At 37.1% G+C, this 20,231-nt stretch overlaps 1 protein-coding gene across 4 annotated transcripts in view; it reads right to left on the bottom strand.

Annotated features, from left to right (window-relative positions):
* The window catches only part of LOC140941549 (atrial natriuretic peptide receptor 1-like), a 39,634-nt gene extending 27,024 nt beyond the window's left edge, over positions 1-12,610 (bottom strand). For 2 of the 4 annotated variants that reach the window (XM_073390567.1, XM_073390570.1), the window contains exon 1: positions 5,544-5,713. The gene's annotated coding sequence lies outside the window, so the exon portion shown is untranslated. Of the gene's footprint in view, positions 1-3,497; positions 3,690-5,543; positions 5,714-12,546 lie in introns of those variants that run through there. The other 2 variants (XM_073390568.1, XM_073390569.1) reach the window with 2 other exon arrangements.
* Positions 12,611-20,231: the final 7,621 nt, after the last annotated feature.

Below are 20,231 nucleotides of genomic sequence, written 5' to 3'. Positions count from 1 at the left end.
AAATGAGAGAAACAAGTAAAATAATTTAGGTAATGGAGATAAACAGACTAGTATTTATATTTTTAGATAACCGGAACAATAGTTATAATTACAAATGGACAAATTTTGCACTTGTCTGCCGGTTTTATATTCCATTGCACGATATGTTGAACGACTGAAATATTAAAATGTTGTCGTCACACAAGGTTTAGAAAAAGAAGAAGAAGCTGTTAACCGTTGTATGAGATTCGTCTACCTGTAATATTTTTGCAAAAGTTAAAGTAGTGAATGAAGAACTGTTTCGTGCAAACTCTTTAACGACGAATTACAAAAAGCAGACTTTCTATTTTTCGGGTCTTTGACAGTATGGTTAATGAGCTTCCGTTGCAAATTTTATTCACATCGTCCTCAATACATGTATTCAAAGAGGCTGAACTCCTGCATATGAAAAGCGATGGGATGATGGAGACGTTCACTGAGATGTATACGTACTTGTTTAGTATCATCTCCATCGGTCTTTCTATTGGTAATTTATAATGGTTGTAATTTTCTCACGAAACGGAACATAAGGATCGATACTTCAAGATCGAGACTTCAAGCCCCTAATTTTACTCAATAGCTGCATAGCAGACTTAATTCATTTTTAATTTTTCTGCCTGTAATTTAACAAGAGTAGATGAAATTCGCTAAATAAAATAAAACAAAGAAAGAAGAAGAAAAATCTCGAGATTCAAATTACTGAAACTGCATTAACAATAACATTCCAAATCTACTAACACTCAAAAATAGAGAAACTGCATCATTCTATAGTTCTCAAATTAACTTACCGACAAACAAAACACGCGGTACCCAGTCGATCGTTACGTCCGATTTGGCCTGGTCATGTTAAATTACTACGATAAAAAAAATCTCAAATAAAATAAAAAACCTTTCCTGCAACTTAAGTTTTAGAAGCCATATACGAAAAAGAAAATTGTTTTGCCAAAGCCATTTCCCTTAAAGGCGGTGAAATAATAAATAGATCAATAAATTCATAAATAAATTCACCTAGTAAACTATTTGGCGAGGACTCGGGCCTGAAGGCAGTCAGTGGTGCTATTGTTTGTTTGTTTGATTTGTTTGGTTTCTGTTTTGTTTTCTTTTTTTGGCAAAAAAGAGGTTTGCATTTCTTTAAACTGAGGTGAGGATGGTGATTCTTTGTACTTCAAAATTTTGTTAATCTTTTAAAGGAGCATGCTGTCCTGACATCAGAGCAGGAAAACGTTTGTCGAGTGTCAAAGATAAGTGATGTGCCGGCTTCTCTTCTTGACAATGATAATGAATAGTGAAATTTAAAATGATGTGTAAAGAGACAAAATGCCCAGGTCTACCATAGTTCCTTCTTTGACCTTGTAGTTTGTTATTTTATACATTTGTAAAGCTCACTCGTGTTTCTCATCTTTCAATGAGATATCAAACTCACATGCTTTTCCCTTCCTTATCACCCCTTCAGGCTTCATAGTATTTTCGCACACCTTTCCTGGCATGTTGTTTTATGATTAGCCCGCCAAGACCTTTGCATAAAAGCTAGGTTGAAAAAGATTTCTTTTGATGTTGAAGGTCGACCAAACATCACGTTTAAGTTTGGTCCCGCTTTGTGTCTTTCTGTGACCAGAGAGAGTTACGTTTCTCATGAGAATGAAATTTTGTGAAAAGCAAAGTGGGGTACAGTCAGACAAAAGATCGGCCACATCGATCCATTCGATACCAACTATAAAATAAAAAAATAAATAAATAAATAATCATTTAAGGTAGCACATTCATTAACTGGTATGTAGCGTCATCTGTACCAGCCAAGGGAAGGTGATTCCAGAGAAGCAGTCATGCTACATTTACGATGCATTTTTAGGTCAAAACTTAGCTAACATTTAAGCTTATAAATGGAACTCTAAAGGAAAAAAATATGAAACGATTTTCCCAAACGAGAAACATAACATGATCTTTCTTGGAATTTGTCCACTTGGCAAACGTTGACCCATTTTAGACTTTTTTTTTTAAGTTGCAGCCCACTTACGTGGTGACGGTCAAAAAAATGAACTTGTCTTGGTTTAGTAGTAGACTGCAAAACAATCGGTTTTTCAGGGCCATTCACCATCGCTTCAGGCAAAAAAAGGCTGTTTTGCAATCTACTAGAGTAGAGGAGTAAGTCTAAACAAACTTAAACAAACTGTCTTTTAGATTTTCAGGCTTTGATCCAAATGTGTTTGAGGGTCTAAAAGCAATACCAAAGAAAAATTGTGACACAACTCCCTTAATACCGATTCGTCATTTCCTATATTGCACGTAATAAAAAGGTGTAATTTTAAGGAAAAAATAACATTCCTAGAATAAACGTGACTCCCTGCACTGTACTCCGCGTAATGTTCATCAGTAGGCTTTAAATGATCGGCTAAAAGGCGGTAAAGCAAAAGTTAGTTTGTGGTTTTTGTGGCAGTTAACAGAAAAACCACACATCAAGTATCTATGAAGCCTTTATTTAGTTATTAGCTAGCATTTTGAAGACGTGTATACAAAAAGGAATGCTAAGGCAAACCACACAAAAAAGTAATAAAAAGGTCAAGCGTTCTTTTTAATGTAATCTGTAACCTCTGATTGACTTTATACACCAGAATAAGCATTTATTTATACAGAGAAACAGAGTCCTTCAAATGTGTCTTGAACTTAAATTATTTAGCCTAGTCTATTCACAAAGTACTAACTTACGACTCAATTGGCCTTCAATAGGGATTTCTCACAGCCTTGTATGACACGATTTTTCCATAAATCAAAGTCTCACTTAGGACACTTAGGGTCGGCAATGAAAAGAGTTTTTATGACATTGATATTTAGGGCTGGCATTTACATAAAACTTAACCTCATTCAAATACTCACGCTGCTATAAGTTAAACAATACTGAAATGTTAAGTCTGTCAAATAAGTTTACACGAAAGTTCGTGACTTTCAAGTCTAAGTATCTTTTGATGGAAAAAAAAACCATTAGTGGGAGTCCATTTACGTTAAAAAGCAAAACAATGAAAGTGCTTAAAACGAAAATAAAAGCATAGAAAATAGATACATTTAAATGTGATTGAAACTTAGCGTGAGATCGAGCCAGGGCTGACAGCTCCTCAATAAAAGATCAAAAACAAAAAGGTTAAAACATCATTTGCATAGCAGCACGTACGAAACTTTCAACTCCTTCATCAACAAACAAAATGGAGCGCCATCGGATTTGCACGGACCTTGAGCGCAGGAGATTTCGTATATTTCGCTATAAATGGTCTTGGGGATAATTTTGTAACCAATACCAAAACCACACAGACCCGAACGAACAAAAACTGAAGATTGTTTTGTTATTGTTTTTCGGTTAACACTAATTGACGATGATCTATTTTATTGCAAATGTGCCGGCAAAGTGACAATTCAACGATTGATATGATTAGTCCGCCCAATTAGAAAAGTCACGCCAAGTGTGTAAAAATAGTTCAACGAACACTTACACGTTACATAAACGTTTCAAATTCCTCCTGGGCAAAAGTTGACGATCAGAAGTACCATCAAGCTGAAAGTATATTGTGTTCATGTGTCGGTATTCGCAGCGCGCTCATATCAATTCAAGCTAAAATGTTAGGTCTGATGTGGTACCACTGCACCGGAAATTGAAATTTCAACACAGGGGCACCCCCAACGACTGTTTTCTGTAAAATATCTGTTCGGAGAGGCAACTATTGCCTAGAATTTTCTAAAAATTTCTAGTTGACCGTTCCATTCGAGTACAATTTTATCTGAATTTTCCACATTTTACTCCCCAGGTTAGCCTAAATAGTGTTTTCAATATATTTAGGGTGAAACAGTCGTTGGATGCCCCTGATTGTAGCCCGAGTGGCAGGAGACAGACTCTCTCTCACCGATTTTTTCTGAGGAGAGGGGGACGTCTGTGAGAGTGAGACTTGTACCGAAGCAAAGGTTCTTTATACGAAGGTATAGTTAGTCATTTCAAACACAGGACCGACTTAAACGCCATTAGTTAATTTCAGAAGCCCATCCTAATTTGATTTAAAGAGGTCCATCTTTACTACGGCCTACCATAAACAATGGAAGAAATCATCACAATTTTCCATTTCATTCAAAAGAAGAAGAAACATGAGCTTGACCTTCAAAAGAGCATTAAATGTATGACATGAGCTCAGTTTGAGTCCCACATGAAATAGCATATCAGTCTAAAAGCGAAACTCTACCCACAACGTCTGTTTTGCTAATTATTGTGTGGCTCTTACTTTAGAATTTGTGACCCGATAATATTCTTCAGTTTACTGAACTATTTAAAAGAAAGCTCCAAGAAGTATTTCAGCGGTCCTTGGCGCAAGGTTTCCGCTGCGCTGTTGAGTTTTATCCTTTTCAAACCATATTTAGAAACACCATTTTGAATTATGCTTAAAAAAGAAAGTGTCAGGTTCGCCGACGACACCACTTGAAATAACGGGATTTAGAAGGTTTTATTTCCGATGCAATAAAAAACCTTTTACAGACCTAGATCCGGATACATGGTATGGCAAATGCAAAATAAGATTGGCTAAAGGAGGTTTCGCGAGACTGAGTAACCCCCACAAAACCTTGTTTTCACTTAAACCGCTGGACACAAAACCTTCCCTGGTGGTATAGATAGGGTACCAAGGAAATAACAAAATACCGTCTAGTATGTATCTCCGCAAGCGAAAAGTGATCGAGCCCGATTATTAAGAAATTCTCACAGCTATACTCCTGGCATACTAAATAATAAATACAGCAAAGCTTTAAACTACAAACAATGATATTTTGAGATAAAAAGGGTTGATATGCATTTCTTATGTGAACAAAAATAAATTTCGAAGGCGACAACTATTCCCTTGTTGCGAAATAAATTAAAGCATTTGACACACTATTGTTATTGTCAATAGTTCAAACTCACAATTGTTTGAATAAACATTTAGTTAATAAGCTAGAGTGTTGAAAATTTGCTAAAGTCTTCGATATAAGCTGCTGTTTTAGCGTATAATCTACTACTATGTTTGTCTCGGCTTGTCTCGTTTGCCGGATCATTAAATTGATTAATGATATATTTAAATCCCGAGCTAACGTAACTGAAGGGAAACATTGACATCAGAAGGACCTCTAAATCCCTTTAGTCTCGCCTCTAGTAGATTATGAAAATAGCAACAAACTTCTTCGTTTCATTTTTCACTTTAAAAACGGTTCGCACAAACAGTTTAACTACGTAAGACAAATGTTCGCATTTGAAATGAAACAAGCCGAGATCTGACACTTTGCAACATGCTTGTGATTGTAAGTTATTAGCGTGTCCTGGCCGCGGTTTACACAAAATATGAACCCTACTTGAACTCAAATTGTGTCTTATATGGCAAGAAAGAAAGCGTAAACAACACTTATAATAAGGAGGAGAAATATTTGGATCCGCGCCGGTAAACTATTTGTCTCGTTCTGTTGATTTATAGTAATGGTAATGATCTTTCCTAGCACCGATTTTACAACAATGTAAAGTCGAATACCTGTGTATTCAGCGAAGCATTATCTCGGGGTGTCCATAAAATCCAGTGAATTCACCATCATGTCGAGAGTCGGGATGTATGTACAGAGATATCATGTTGACGGTTATGAATCGCAAAGCGAGTCATGCGAAAGATGTGTCACTCGAAACGGGAAAACGCTTCATGAAAGATGCCCTTGGCATTGATGACGTCACTCTAAACTAGCTCTATTTAAGACAATTACTTTGCAAATCTACGCCGCTCTAAGTCTGTTTACCATCAACATGATTACGCGAATTAAAATTCGCGATATTGACGGTAATCATTTTGATCTGTTTAATATGATCCAGAGGTGATTTTTATATCGATGTAACCTTGACGTTTCAAAATGACACTGTTACTGTATTGTTTTGGTTTGCCAAAGTTTATTAAATCAGATTATTGATCTAATAAAGTGCTAAAGAGTTCGATAAGTACTGAAGCAACTTGATGCTTCATCTTACGGTGGAACGGATATGTATCACCCAGCGAAGGAAAGGGCCATACTATATCATAACCGACTGAGCGTCTGCGCGTGAAGGGCGCAGATCATCCTAGAAGGGTTCATCGTTGTGATCCACGGCATCTGTCAGGGTCATAAAGATAGACTGGCTCTATCAAAAGGCTATCACCATAATCCAACAGAGTCAAGATTCTTAGAACTTATAATTAATAGCTTTTTGTTGTAAACTCTCAGTCCTGGGTTCTCTCAAAATTAAGCTCTTGTGACAAGGTTGTCATCTCCAGAACTCAAATTTCGTTTGGTAGAGCTTTTTATTATGACCTTCAGTCTTGATCCGTTTTGTCACGGAAATCCAATTTCTTTCTTTCTTTTTCTTTTTTTAGCCATAATCGTTCTTGCGATCAAAATATTTGACATTAGAATGAAATCCCGATTTTTCGAAGCAGGTTGATTCCAATTATTCAGTGCCGGAGGTTTGAAAAATCGTGGGGAAAAATTACAGACACTACAGTGTTTGACCGGTGAAGTGAACAGTTAGGTTTCAGGTTCGGATTATCGGAAAATTCCAAAAAAACCCGAGTATTCGAGAAATCGGGATTCTATATGCAGTCAAACTTCCCTAATACTGACAAAGCAACAGACCGGGGGGGGGGGGGGGGTTACTCAATAAATTTTTATACGGCGAGGCACCGCCCCGAGGTCCTACCCGTTACCCTTTCATATACTATTTTTCACGAAAAAGGTACTCCTTTCGTATACCTTCTATTGACAAATGGTACCCCTTTCATATACCTCGTTTAGAACTTTGCATCCCTTTTAACTGTTGTAAATGCATTGCCATTTAAATAGGAATTAATCAAACCTGGCCTTTAGCCATTATGTCTTAATTACTTAGATTAGAGCGCAAACAAAAAATTTCTTGAAATGCATTTGAATTCGCATTTCTATTTCTTGTTGTTATTTTTAAACACATCTCACTTTATATTCGCTAAAACTACGTAGCAGTTGTGTATGAAACCTTTGTAGTGTGATTCAAAACACTAGTCATTGAAATGTTCATCCCTAAAGTGCAGCTGATGCCCGGGGGGGTACTCCTTTAAAAGGGCTTAATGGGTACGTGCGGCCAGCCAGGGTATGTTTTTCGGGATTTTTGTCTTAAACAGGGTATCGATTTTATCAATTTTTGTCTTAAACAGGGTATCTTTTCTAAGACAGGAGCCTATAACCATGTTCTTAGACGATAAACAGCCTGCGCTTATGTTCTACGAATGTCTTAAACTGGGTATCAAAAATCGGAATTGTTTTTCGGGATTTTTGTCTTAAACAGGGTATCGATTTTATCAATTTTTGTCTTAAACAGGGTATCTTTTCTAAGACAGGAGCCTATAACCATGTTCTTAGACGATAAACAGCCTGCGCTTATGTTCTACGAATGTCTTAAACTGGGTATCAAAAATCGGAATTCTGTCTTAAACAGGGTCAGGGTATGAGGGGCCGAGCCGCACCTCCCCACCCAAGGATATATCGAGTACCCCCCCCCCCCCCCCGGGAGCTGATGCATGTTTCGTGGGGAGAGAAAACAGCTGCTGAAGAGGGTCGTGCAAGCGAAGATTACTAAATAACATGACATCAGAGCGTGAATTAGGGGGGAACCACAATACGATTTTTAAACGGCCCTTTTAGTGATCATGTGTACCACCAAGAGTTGGTGCTCATTGGTACCACAAAAATTTGCACACCACATGTCTAGGAGCATCTTTTGATCAGCTAATTTGCTGAGACCTGGATAGAATTGCGAACCTTCAAGAGCCCCCTTCAAGTGCTGAATTTTCAAATTCGCATTCCTTTTCAGAGTTTTCAGACTTAACACTCTTTCCACCGAACATCCGTATTTTCTACCACCCCACCGTTACAGCACTGAAGCCAATCTAGTAATTATCTCTTCTGGTCACGAACATAAATTCAACAGCGAATCAAAACAACAAAAACATTAACCTTAGCCTGTGAAGACTTAACTGAACTGTCAACAGGGAAATTGCATACACATTCAACGTGAGTTAATGCGGTGGTAGATAACTAATGGTCTCCTTCTTTGATTTCTATTTTCTGTAGGTTAATTGTTTTGACGCTAAAAGTACAATTTAATACCTCCATAAGTTTCCAATTAGCTGTTTAAATTCTCATTTTTCTAGTCACTTGAATAATTGAAGTAATTGTTTTAAATATTTTTTCCCTTTGTCTCTCCTTTTAAGCAATATTATCTACCATTTCCATTGGCATCGGCAAAAGCGCGGGAGACATGGTCGATTTTAGCACTTTCAACCCACCAATCCCACATCATGCCCTCTCCATACACTACGCCCTCCCTTCCCTACACACGCACACATATCCCATCTCTCACGGTAAGATAAAAAATCAGTGTGAAACGGTCTCTCTGGGTACTAAGGAACGACAGAGAGCTGCACTTCTAATGTTGATTTGTACGTACCGTGGTGAAGACAGGACTTCTCCGATCCGATCTTAGAGTGAAAACGTAACTGTGTGAGTTTCGTTTTGTCTATTTTGTGAGTGTCTGGGCTGCCTGAAAGACTTCTTTGCCGAACAAAATCTTCTTTGCCATTAGTAAATCTTAATCAGCCTTGAACATTCCAAACACTTAAAGCGGGCAAGGTCAGGCATGTCATTCCACACGCTACACTTCCTTATCTTAAATGAATTTCACCCACATTGATATAAAACCAGTAAATCAACTTTTAATTTTACAAATATGAAATTTATTTTATTTATCTATCCAAGTTAAATGGCTGGGTTCTCTAACTGGATGGAAAATCGGGATAGTCATTAATTTTTCTTTCATATACCGTATTTCCTCGAATAATAGCAGGGGGCGATTATTCGGGGGAGGCGATTAATTAAGGGACGGCTATTATTAGGAGGAATTAAATACGGTAAATAATTCAAACGTTCAGCCGATAAGATCCGAAAAACGATAGGTTAGTCAAGTCAGTCGGCCTGTATCCGGCTTAAACTTGTAAAGAATCTGCAGTCTATAAACAGGCTACACACAACATACATTTTGCACTCAGACTACAGACGTTACCACTCTCAATCCAACGAACATTATGAGGTCAACCCCGGGGGTGTTACCCTAGGTAATATGAATGGGGCCGCGTGGTCGTCGTAGCGAGTAAAAATTGTGGATTGGTAGCGGTGCACAGTGGGTAAGAGACAATGGTAACCTATAGCAGTGAGAAATTTTGGCTCTTACGTGACTACCCGTCCGTCCGTCGGCCGTCCGTAAGTCCGCCCCTACATGTAAGCTACTATGAAATTTCTCTTTCAACCACCAGTACGTTTTGGCGGACCTAGAGACAAAAAGACAAGAAAGCCGAGTCTTTATTCGACTTAGTTTTCATTGTGTCTATACTGACGTGGATAACAGAGAAAGAGCTAAAGCGAGAGATAAACAAAAAGAGACGTATTTCGTTGCGAGAACAACAAGAATTTTTTTGTAACTGCGGTAAGAAATTGTGCAATGCTAGCAACCAGCAGGGTGAAAATAAGCGGCAGTGAAGAACAAAGCGAACAGGAGCACAAACTGGCAACAAAATCTTTTGTGAACACATACGACATTTCATCCATAAAACATGTAACAAGGAAGTTTGCAGTCGTGAAAGACGACGACAAAAAAAATTTATAAAAAAAAGCGCGATGCACGTGCAAAGTTGTGTTTTACCAATTAGACCTAGTGATTTTTTTCCCTTCCTGGTGCCGTCGCCGTTTGGCATTAATAATATGATTTTTGATAAATAGTGCACGTTCCCTTGATTAAACGCGATAAAGTTTAAACACTTGACATATTTATGCTAGAGTGGCTCAGTTTACGAGCACGTTTGTGATCGAACTAATATTAAGCATAGATTTAAAAGATTTCTTCGCAGTGTTTCAAGACTTCTGTCAAGTCTATTTTTTCTTTAAATAAATTGTAAGTATGTAATTCAAGAACTTCGCTTTTAGCCTTGGCACCAGTTTAGGTGCTAAAAAATCTAACATCAGTCAGAGTTGATTTGCTGTTCTACAATTGGTTTTTAACTTGTTAGGGGTAACAAGGAATTTAAGCCACGTCCACAAAACGGTATCTTTTGAAGAGCGTTTTAGAAATTTTTCTGGCAATTCTCCCAGTCATTTATTTCTAAGGGAATTTCTCCTTGGGCTATCAAAACGTGCTTTTTTGGTGTGGAAATTACAAACTTTTGCAATAATAAACCAGCAACTATTTGGAATAGAAGTAACAATTTGAAGAAGATGGCATTTTCTTTTGTTCAAGAATAACACTTTGCCGTTCTTTGCGGTAGAACGGAATTAAAAAAGCCAAAATTTCATTTGCAATATTCTTTGAGACAAAAATAGCCTGAGTTTCCCTCTCGCCCAAAACCCCCTTTCCCTTCCCTTTCAAACGCCTGCCACGCAGGCTAAGACAAAAAATTCATACCAAATGAAAGTGCTGCTGAAGACGTTTTCTCTAAATGGCTGTACCAAAGGTTATCTCACTTCCCCAGTTACAATAAACGTGCGTCGTGTAGCACATCCATATGAGACTGATTTCGTATTAAATTCATATTTTGCCTGGTAACCGTAACTTTCATAATAAATTCGTAATTAATTTTTCTAAAGTAAAGTGAGATTAATTTCACCTAAAAACATTCACAAGTCGGAAGAGATTGATAGCCTCTTGTTTTCGGTTTGAACTGGCGGAATCCGTCCGGTGTCGCACTTAACAAATTTAGGATGTGAGAATTCTCCCTTAATTTTCTGAGGCTAAGATGATCTGCTTCAAGGATAAAGCTTAAATATAGCTGTCACATAGTCGTCGTGCATAGTATATCAAGTAGTATGTAGAGATTTAAAAAACAGTGGATTGAACTCTATTATAAGTGTTTTGCTGAACATCCTGCATGGGTGGTCCTCAATTCTCACAATTATGAATCAAGGAAGTTAATAAAACACTTATATCTAGCAAATGAATAGAACCATAAAATATTTTTCTACTGTTACCAGCTTAGACCCCATTAGGGACCGGGGCTATACCAGCATGGTAGTCGGGCTATACGAGTTTTATTTCACCTCTGTCCCGTGTAAATCGCTGTCGCAAGTGAACACCGGGTAACCCGTGATTTGTTTTTCTTGTTCTATCTTTTTTTCCTTTTTTCTAGTTTTTTGTTTGTTTTTTTTTGTTTGTTTTTTTATTAGTGTTTGAGTCGGTTTATAGCCCGTACGTACACGAAAATGAGGACATTCGGCATTAGGCATTCAAACTGGCTTAGATCATTTGTAAAAAAAAATTCTGTGTGAAAAATAGAAATGTTTTATTTTTCAATTATAATACTCTGGTCATGATACCACAGCAATTTATTTATGAAATTTATGAACTAAGACAGTTGGTTGAAAAATGAGTCTATAGTCACTTATTGGAAGATTTACATGCTGTTACCATCAGATTCTAAAAACCTTTTCATCTACATGCCCCTTTAAAGCGAGCGATCTTTTTTCATCCTCCAATAAGGAAGCATGTGCTTTTCGAGTTCGGAAGAAGCGGAAGATCAAGAAGCCATTCCTTGAATAAACATTTCATTCTTACATATTAGTTTCTTATATATAATATTTTTAAATAAAATCGCAAGTGTATTTCTTTTGGAAGCATTCAGCGTTCACCGCGCACCACTATATCTCCCGCCATTACAGCCCGTATTGCAATACTTGAAACACCTTCATATTATTTCATTAAAATAAGTCAAATTTGAGACCCTCGTTGTCATCATACATTCATCCAAACTACTAAAATATTTATGGTCCACGTGTGTAGATAAGAAAATATAAAGGCGAGTACAGCAGAAAAAGATATCAGTTATCCATGCGACATGGATGGTATCGTGCTGACTGACGATATGAAGTATGCTAATATCAATCATTTCTTTTTTACATTCGTTACTCCACCATACTTTAAGTTCAGGGATGCTCTTAATTACACACTGCATTTAATTTTCAAAGTTTGGGTAAGTAAGCTTCAGCATCCGGGTATTAAAATAGTACAGAACGCAGTCGAAGTTTTCCCCGAGGGAAAGCCATATGTTCAAATTTCGGCTTTTATAATATGTTTAGTTATCTTTGTTTGTAGAGATTAATGCGATGCGCAGCGAAGCCGGTAGAGGGGCAAGAGATGCTTCGAGTTTTCTTCTTACATTTTTTGAAAAAGCAATTGACATTTTAAATTTGTCTTCAAGTCTTCATCGAAAGAATATAAACAGAAAAAAAAAGTATTTTATGATTCTAATTTTTGCCTTTAAATTATACATTTCGTGCTATGCTTAATTTACCTTCGATGAATCAGTAATTCAGTAAGTTTTCCCTACTCAGAATTTTGCCTACTGTCTATTTTACTGTCCAAAGAAAAAACCATGAATCTTTGTTCAAAGAACTAATAAACCACAAACTACTATCAGTCCAACAAATCAGAAGACTTACCTCACGAAGAGGAAAGATTGGAGTTTTCCCAGTTTCTCTTATCTCTTTCTTGCTGCTGGAAAAAGATTTCCCCTAGTAAGCGTTAAGAAAAGGAACAGCATGGACATATGGCCGTTCACAACTGGCACTTTAAAGAAACACCACAATAGGAACTGTGTTTACTTGCATTTTTTCCGTGTAATTATACAAGCAAAGCCAATTGTTTTCAAACTTTGCAGATGAAAAATCAAAACATACCTTGTTGCCGGAAATTAAAGGCGCCGTGATTATCGAATAAGAGAACGCTAAACGCTCGCATTGGATCGTTCATTTGCTATTCAAGCTCACCAATCGAGAACAATTCAAATGGCTTCCCCCTGGGGCTTGTTTACTTTAAAAGACTGCGAACAAAACTAAAAGAAATTGTATGTTTTCAAACATCTTTAACAGGCTTAATATACGATTTTGCCCCTCTGACGATCTTTCGCGGCAACCTCATCACTGCAACCCTAAGCTGTGAAACCCCTTGAGGAGACCCGTGTGAACCCAGAGAAAATGAAAAATGTGTGGTTAAGAGGATAATGAAAAAGTTGTCACTTGGTGAAGAGTTTTTAATAATCTTTACGGAAATTAAAAGCGAGAATAAGCACAGAGGAAGCTACTTATTCAGTGAGACAAAAAACAGTATGGAAGTCAGGCTGTTAGAAAACGACAACCGATGTGTTTTCTTTTGTGATAAAACTGATCTCGAATCTTTAATGAAGCGAATAAGTTGTCACTCTAAAACGAAAAATAACCTCCCTAAAAGACCATAAAGACTAGACTGTTGTGAGAAAACTCTTTGTGTGAATATTTGGCTTAAGAGGCACTGAGCACTGTTTTGAGGCTTCCCACGGGATAAATACAGATAAAACTTTAAAACAAGGAAATAAAATTTAAATCGTTGCTTTTCGTAGCCTTAATGAGATGCAAACTGCAAGACTTTTAAAAATGTTAATACGTTCCATGTAGTTCGCAATTAAAAGATACATGTGTGTCGACAAAGTACATGTTTGTTTGTTGCTGAATAATTTGTTTGAGACGTTTACAAAGTTGTTTATTATTTTTTTCATCGAATTTGTTTTCAATTACAAGCTCTTTTTCGTCTTTCCTATTTTGCAATTCCTTTTCACTATTATAGAAATCCGTTTTTCATCCTATTAAAACATTTTCACAGTTCCGTAAATATAAAAAGCTAATGCAATGCATCAGCGATTTGCAACACGGGCAAACGTTTCGAAAAAGAATAAAACGATGTGGTGATGACTGATTATTTGATCACATTGGCAGGTGTAAGGGCTTAGATGCTTCAATCAGGAGTACCCAACGACCGAATGTTTCCAAATACGTCTCAGAGTGTCTCAAATAGTTTCTCTAGACTTTTAAGAAGCCTCTTAAGTTAATTTGGAGCTGCCCTAAAAGTTACTCAGTTGTTCGGATGTGTAAGGGGAACTTTGGTCGTCTCAAAAGTTTTGGGTGGCTTTTTCCTCTCGTCCGAAACTTTTACTGACTATCCTGACAGGCCTGGTCGAAAGTTCGATGTCATAGAGTAGCCGTACCTTCGAATTCATTAACGATTCTAAGGGGCGTTTTGTCTTTTTACCGATTTAAGGCGACCTTTTTTTAACTGAATAATCGCAATATTTTGATAATAAATATGAAAAACCAAAACTTGGCACCAAAAATTGAGAGTAAGTTAGGACATAAACTCACGGCTCCGAGCAATGATTGCTCCTTCGAACAATTATTTCACAGGAACTTAAGTCACTGGGTGCCCCCCTAGTGTAATAATGTTTAGAACATGTTGCCATGTTGCCATGTGCGCTTCACTATTAGTCCTTCCCACGGTTTTGAATCACATGGCCTTAATCAGAATCGAACTAAACTAGCAAGTCCTTACACAAGTTATTCTCTTTGCTGTGGTATAATATTTCAACACGCGACGTGTCGTAGGAATATTACAATATGATTAACATAATATTCATGCTTAAAGCTTACGAAAGTTAGGTTCACTTGAAATGTACTAAGTACTTCACATGCCATATTCTCTGCTAAATAAATAGGATGCGTTTCAGAGTTAGAACATGTCTCTCCAAATGCCTCAATCGGAAGATAAAGGAAGGGTGTCGGTATAAGTCTCCACTTCCTTGAGCAAAGGCTTTGAATTAAAAGCCAAGTCTGGAGAAAAAGACTGTCCAGTCAAACATAAGAAGTTTACAATGTAGGTACTATAACAGTGACCACTTGATTATAGCAATGCTTTTGCTTTAATCAAACACAAAGGAAAACCGGAAAAGGAAGTGGACATCACAGATAGAAATGCCAGCTGGCTTTTAAACAAACTCGTCTCATTAACACCATAAGCAATTTACAAGGAAATACAGTAAAGAGTGTTAGTGCTGAAGCATTGGTTTATTAGGACGCTAAATTTCATTCACCTAATCACGTCAATCAAGAAGAGCCCTGCGATGCACATTTATAATTAAACGACATCTTTATCTTTTTAAACGCATATCTTGCCACCTGTTTTAATTTTGGAAGGTCATATTGAACAAAAATATCTTTCTAAACATGTCCTTCATCTAAAACTTCTGAAGGGAGAATTTTCGGAGAAAGGAGCGCTATACCTTTTCTTTTTGCCTACGTTAGCATTTCACAACATGATGGCGAAAGAAATAAGGAGTAAACAAATACAGATTGCAAGACAATCAAATGTGCAATGCATGCTTCGAGACTCGACCTCAATAACTCTACTCCCTTATAATAACACTGACACAGAGTTAAGGCTCTGTTAGGATAGAGTTCTGACAAGCGACATGGCCTGGAAACAACGATACAAGAGTAGATTAAACGGGGGAAAATGACATGAAGATGGGTTAAATACCGACAAGGACATGGCCTACTCCTCAAAATGTGAAACAACCATGTTTAAAATTTAGACAAGGGACATACGTCGCCCCTCCCCCACCCCCCCCCCCCCCCCCACACACACACACACACACACACACACACACCCCTCAAGAGGGCCTCAGAGTTCGATAAAAAAAAATACCCCTGTACCAATTTAGAATTCGATATTTCATCATGGTTTTAGTTTGAAGTCTTAAATAGGTCAGAAGGAACGATAAAAACTGATATCGGAATCGTCCGGTCTATATGTATAGATAATAAACCAGTTTGAAGCTGAGTGTGTTGGAATTGCCCAAACTCCACTAAATACAAGGCTACAAATATTTTTCCACGATTATTCTAAGAGTCTGGAAGAACAACTTACCTTTATGATTATGTTTCTACTCAGTTTCCTAATTACATCGAAAGTCTTGCACTATCTTTTACAGCATCCCGGTCATCTTCCACTGAGCGTAACTGAATCTGAAACAACGTAAGTGAAACGAAAATGATTTTAAACTGACCTATATACCAAAACCACTGTCTCTGACACGAGGCGTGTCCCTTTCTCGTTGCATAAGCAAGCAAAGATTTGTGCACTATCTTGCGATTTTTCTTTTCCTTTTATTTGATTTGTTTGTTGTTCCTAAACAGTGAACGTAGCAACATGATTTATTACGTAACATCTAAAATCTCATTGGCGTGATTAACAAATCGATTTAACAAGATTATATAACAGACAGACCCACGTTTACAGCAAACGACTTTGTACACACGTGACCAAGTTTTCTTTTTACTTCAAGAAGATGCATGGTTTTTAAAACAGTATCATCTATAAGAAATATTCAACACAGTAATCATACGCGAATTTCCTAATTTGAAAATAATCAAGATGAACCTGACGTTTTGCCGTTTGCTGCAAACGTTCAAATACACGGAAATAAATAGGCCATTTCCTGAATTTTTTAAATCATTACGATGATATTGCTATAAATGTTACATAACTGAATTAACTGTTTCACTGCCAGAGTGCTTGATGGAGGTTTGTAAGGTGACTCTAACTTTTGAGTCTGTGGATGAAATCCTACGATGTGACCATTCAAATGAAAGCTCCCTGCCTACACTTCCACATAGTGCTATTTGTTTTTCAAAACTTTACAAAATAAAATTTGCAAACTTGCTCGAAATTTGCCCTTGGCTTCATTTGGCAGTGAAAGGGTTAAGTCATTGCACGTGTATTATTCTACGGACCTGTTCATTTGTAATAACGACTACTTATAGGTTATGATTGATAAATGAAGTTAATGATCGGTTGAGTACAACCAGCTCATGTTTCCAACATAAAAATTTTGTTCATCGAAGCAGAAAAATGGCATTCGGCATAACTTAGATATTAAAGTTTGAGCATGTCATTGTTATTTTGTGAAACTACTCATTAGCAAAAAATACTGCGCGTAGTCTTAAATTGCTGAAAGTTTTTTTTATATTTATAATCATTCAATTAGACACAGTGAAACAACATTGGGAGGGCTATTTCACAAGCTTTTTGCTTATTCAAAGGCCACGCCCATGGTGTCAAAACTGAATAAGGCCCGGCCCACACGTATCCATATTTTTTTGGAAAACGGAGATTTTTTTTCTTCGTTTTCAAAAAAATACGCGTCCGCACTTAGCGTACCCTCCCACGCAGACGTTCTTAGGAACGCGTGACGAACCCCAGAGAACGTCTATGTGGGAGGCTACACGTAGCGTATTTGAATCATTTTTGCCCGCTTACATGGAAACACTAAAACGATGAAAATACGATAGTGCCGGTTACAGAGCAAACGTAACGGTAGCGTTGTATGTGTGACATCATTACATGTGTCATTGTGCTCGAAAACCTCCGTTTTCGTCCTTACACAACGGATAAGTCGGCGTTTTCGAAAACCTCCACTCTGGGGAACGTTTTTGAAAGCTTGCGTTTTTGGTGTCCGAAAACGCCGTTTACGTGTGCGTTGAAGGCTGAAAAACTCTCCGTCTTCAAAAATGTCCGGATGAGTGTGGACGGGGGCAAAGTCCATTCATGCTTATTGGCAAATTTTCGTTAAATAAATGTTTTTTTTTTTCACTTGCAGATTTTCCTCTAAACTACTTTAAACAGTACGAAAATATCAAAAACAATATCTTCAGTAAGCAGTTTCCCCTTTTAGCGTTAAAAGAGACATCTCGGTCTCACTTTTGTTGCATGATACACAAGGCAAGTCATAAGGAAGTAAAAAAATCAGTTTTAGTCACCAACCACATGACCACTAAATCCTCAGTTAAAACAATTCAAAGGTTTATTATCATCGCTAATATTGTTGTAAAACAATAAGATTTATTAAAATAGTGACTTGAATAATAAAAATATAAACAAGTATTAATATTAACAATAAAAGGATAAAAGTTTCGTATTAGTGATGTAGTGTTATCAGAATATGAAATGAGAAAGAAAACGAAGAACTGAAAGTGGAAAAAATACCATATGATTTTGCCAGAGAGGTTAGAAAACTGACGGGCTATAAGACTAAAGGTGATACCAGCGACTGGTTAAACTTTTAGGAATTAGTGTTTTAGTTACCAGCTACGAAAATCAACTGACTGTGTGTTTCTAGAATAGTAGTAATAGTAATATTGATATCCGATGACAACTCGGAAACGTCTCCGAAGACATCCGAAAGTACGTCTCTAAACCGCTATTGTTTCCGTTAGACCTTTTCGTTTTGTATTGAGATAGACAAACCAACCACGAAGACTCAGTCTAACTAAATACCTTAAGAAATATTTTTCATCTGATGGAAATTAGAAAATAACATGCATTTTTGTTAGTTGTTTAAAACGTCCTGTCAAGTGGAAATCGTAAAAGGCTGTTTATTTCAGCCTATAAATGCAAAATGTAGCTACAACAGTTATTGGGAAAGTTTGACCAAGATTGTCTGGTGTTTGTGGGATTATCTGAACGAAAAGCTCTGTTATCAGTCCAAGCTATGGAATTAAAAGGCAAAAATAGCGATAAATTGAAAAACGAGTGAGATTAAGCTTTCCGACCGAAAACTCAACTTTCTTAGGGGAAAAAAGTTTTCTGCATGAGGACTGTTTAGGAGGTGTATGTGGAGACACACTCATTTTTATTTTTCCCAATATTTTCTGTCAAGTTAGATTGACAGAAACTAGCAGAAAAGCTACTCCGAGTTCCGGCGAAAACGTTCATTAAAACAAAGGGACAAAAAACCTTTGACATCCTTCTGAAACTGTTTTTGCCTCGCTCATTTGCGACTTAAATTTAAGTCAACAAGAACTGACAGGCATCTAACCTCTGCATTAGGCACATATGTAAAGTCAACTGTCTCTTCCTCCATCAAGTTCAACGGCTAAAATTCGTCCCCAAGACTCAAAATATCAGCTCTGCTATTATATTTCAGTAGTTATTTTGACATTTCATGTGAACTTTTCATGCTAAGCCGACACAAATCCATGGCGATAATCGCAGCCCAGAGGCATCTTGATACTTTTCTGGATTTTTTTAAAATATTAAAAAATCATGAACTTAGCGAAAAACAGTTCAAATTGGGAGCCACGAGGAAACAATGACTTTTGGAGAAACAAGACCAAAAAATACGTTGCGTACCTGACTAATAATATCTTTCAAGTAGAATTGCACACGTATTTGGAAAATCTATAACAAGTTGAATTGTTAGAGCAAACGGCTCCGGCATTGATTCTCAAGGATTTGATGTGGTCTTGTCATTAGCGGTTGCTCCTGCAAAATAACTGGTTGAAGAGAAAAGGAACGTGATATTCGGCTGAAAACTTACCGATTTTCATGGGTGTGTCGTCAAAATTCTCGAAATGCGCTTTAAGGCTGCAAAACAACTCGTGTTGTTGAGGAACCTGATCAAAGCTTCCCGATCTGATCAAAGCTTTCAAATTTAGTTCCAAAAGTCGAGCAGGTGATATTAGCGGATGTAACTGATAACAGAAGTTGAATGTACACTTTTTAATCACTTAGTTACGATGACAAGATACTTGACCACGCAAACAAAGCTTTGTGGCACTCCTTTTAACAATGACAGACTTGTTGTCGCAACTATAAAAGGATATTCCGCGATGAGAGTTAAAGTGTTTTTTTTAACCTCCACTTGCTCTTTCGGAATTAACGTAAAACGTAGCCTCTGGTGAGATGTTAGTGAAATCCTGCTGCTTTTTAGCGTATATAGATTAAAACTGCCTTATTTAACAAATAAATACTTAAAAGCTCTCTCTATAATTATATACAACCCCAAGGTATAAATCTATTTTCCGTCCAAAGTTAAGGCAGGGAAAGCCAAACGAGAGATTCATCTTGTGCGTTGTGGAAGATGAATAATTCTTTTAAAAAGGGTGACAAGATTGAGATGCATATGGTACACAAGTACGTTTTTCCTCCATCCACAAACAATAAACAACTAGCTAAGTACGTTTAAATAAAGTGTTCATCAAAAAAGTTTAAATTAGTTCGGCTGTTTTCCGTTTTGCTTCAAATCACGTAGTGTTTACTCCGAGGCAGCTAAAACGGAAAAAACAATTTAAAGGGGTTTTAGACAGAATGATTTATCATAAAGTGGCATTTAAAAGGGAGGAGACAGGAGGCGATTACAAATCAGGAATTGAGCAGTGTGGTGTTCTTGTACCCACCCCTTCGGAATGGGCAGTCAAAATAACTCCTTAATCAAAAAACAAAAATGTTAAACAATAAGATATTAGAGGCCATGTGTGAC

This window comes from Porites lutea, chromosome 6, assembly GCF_958299795.1.
Source record: "Porites lutea chromosome 6, jaPorLute2.1, whole genome shotgun sequence".
NCBI classification, from domain to species: domain Eukaryota; kingdom Metazoa; phylum Cnidaria; class Anthozoa; order Scleractinia; family Poritidae; genus Porites; species Porites lutea.
This window is presented reverse-complemented; position numbering and strand designations above follow the sequence as displayed.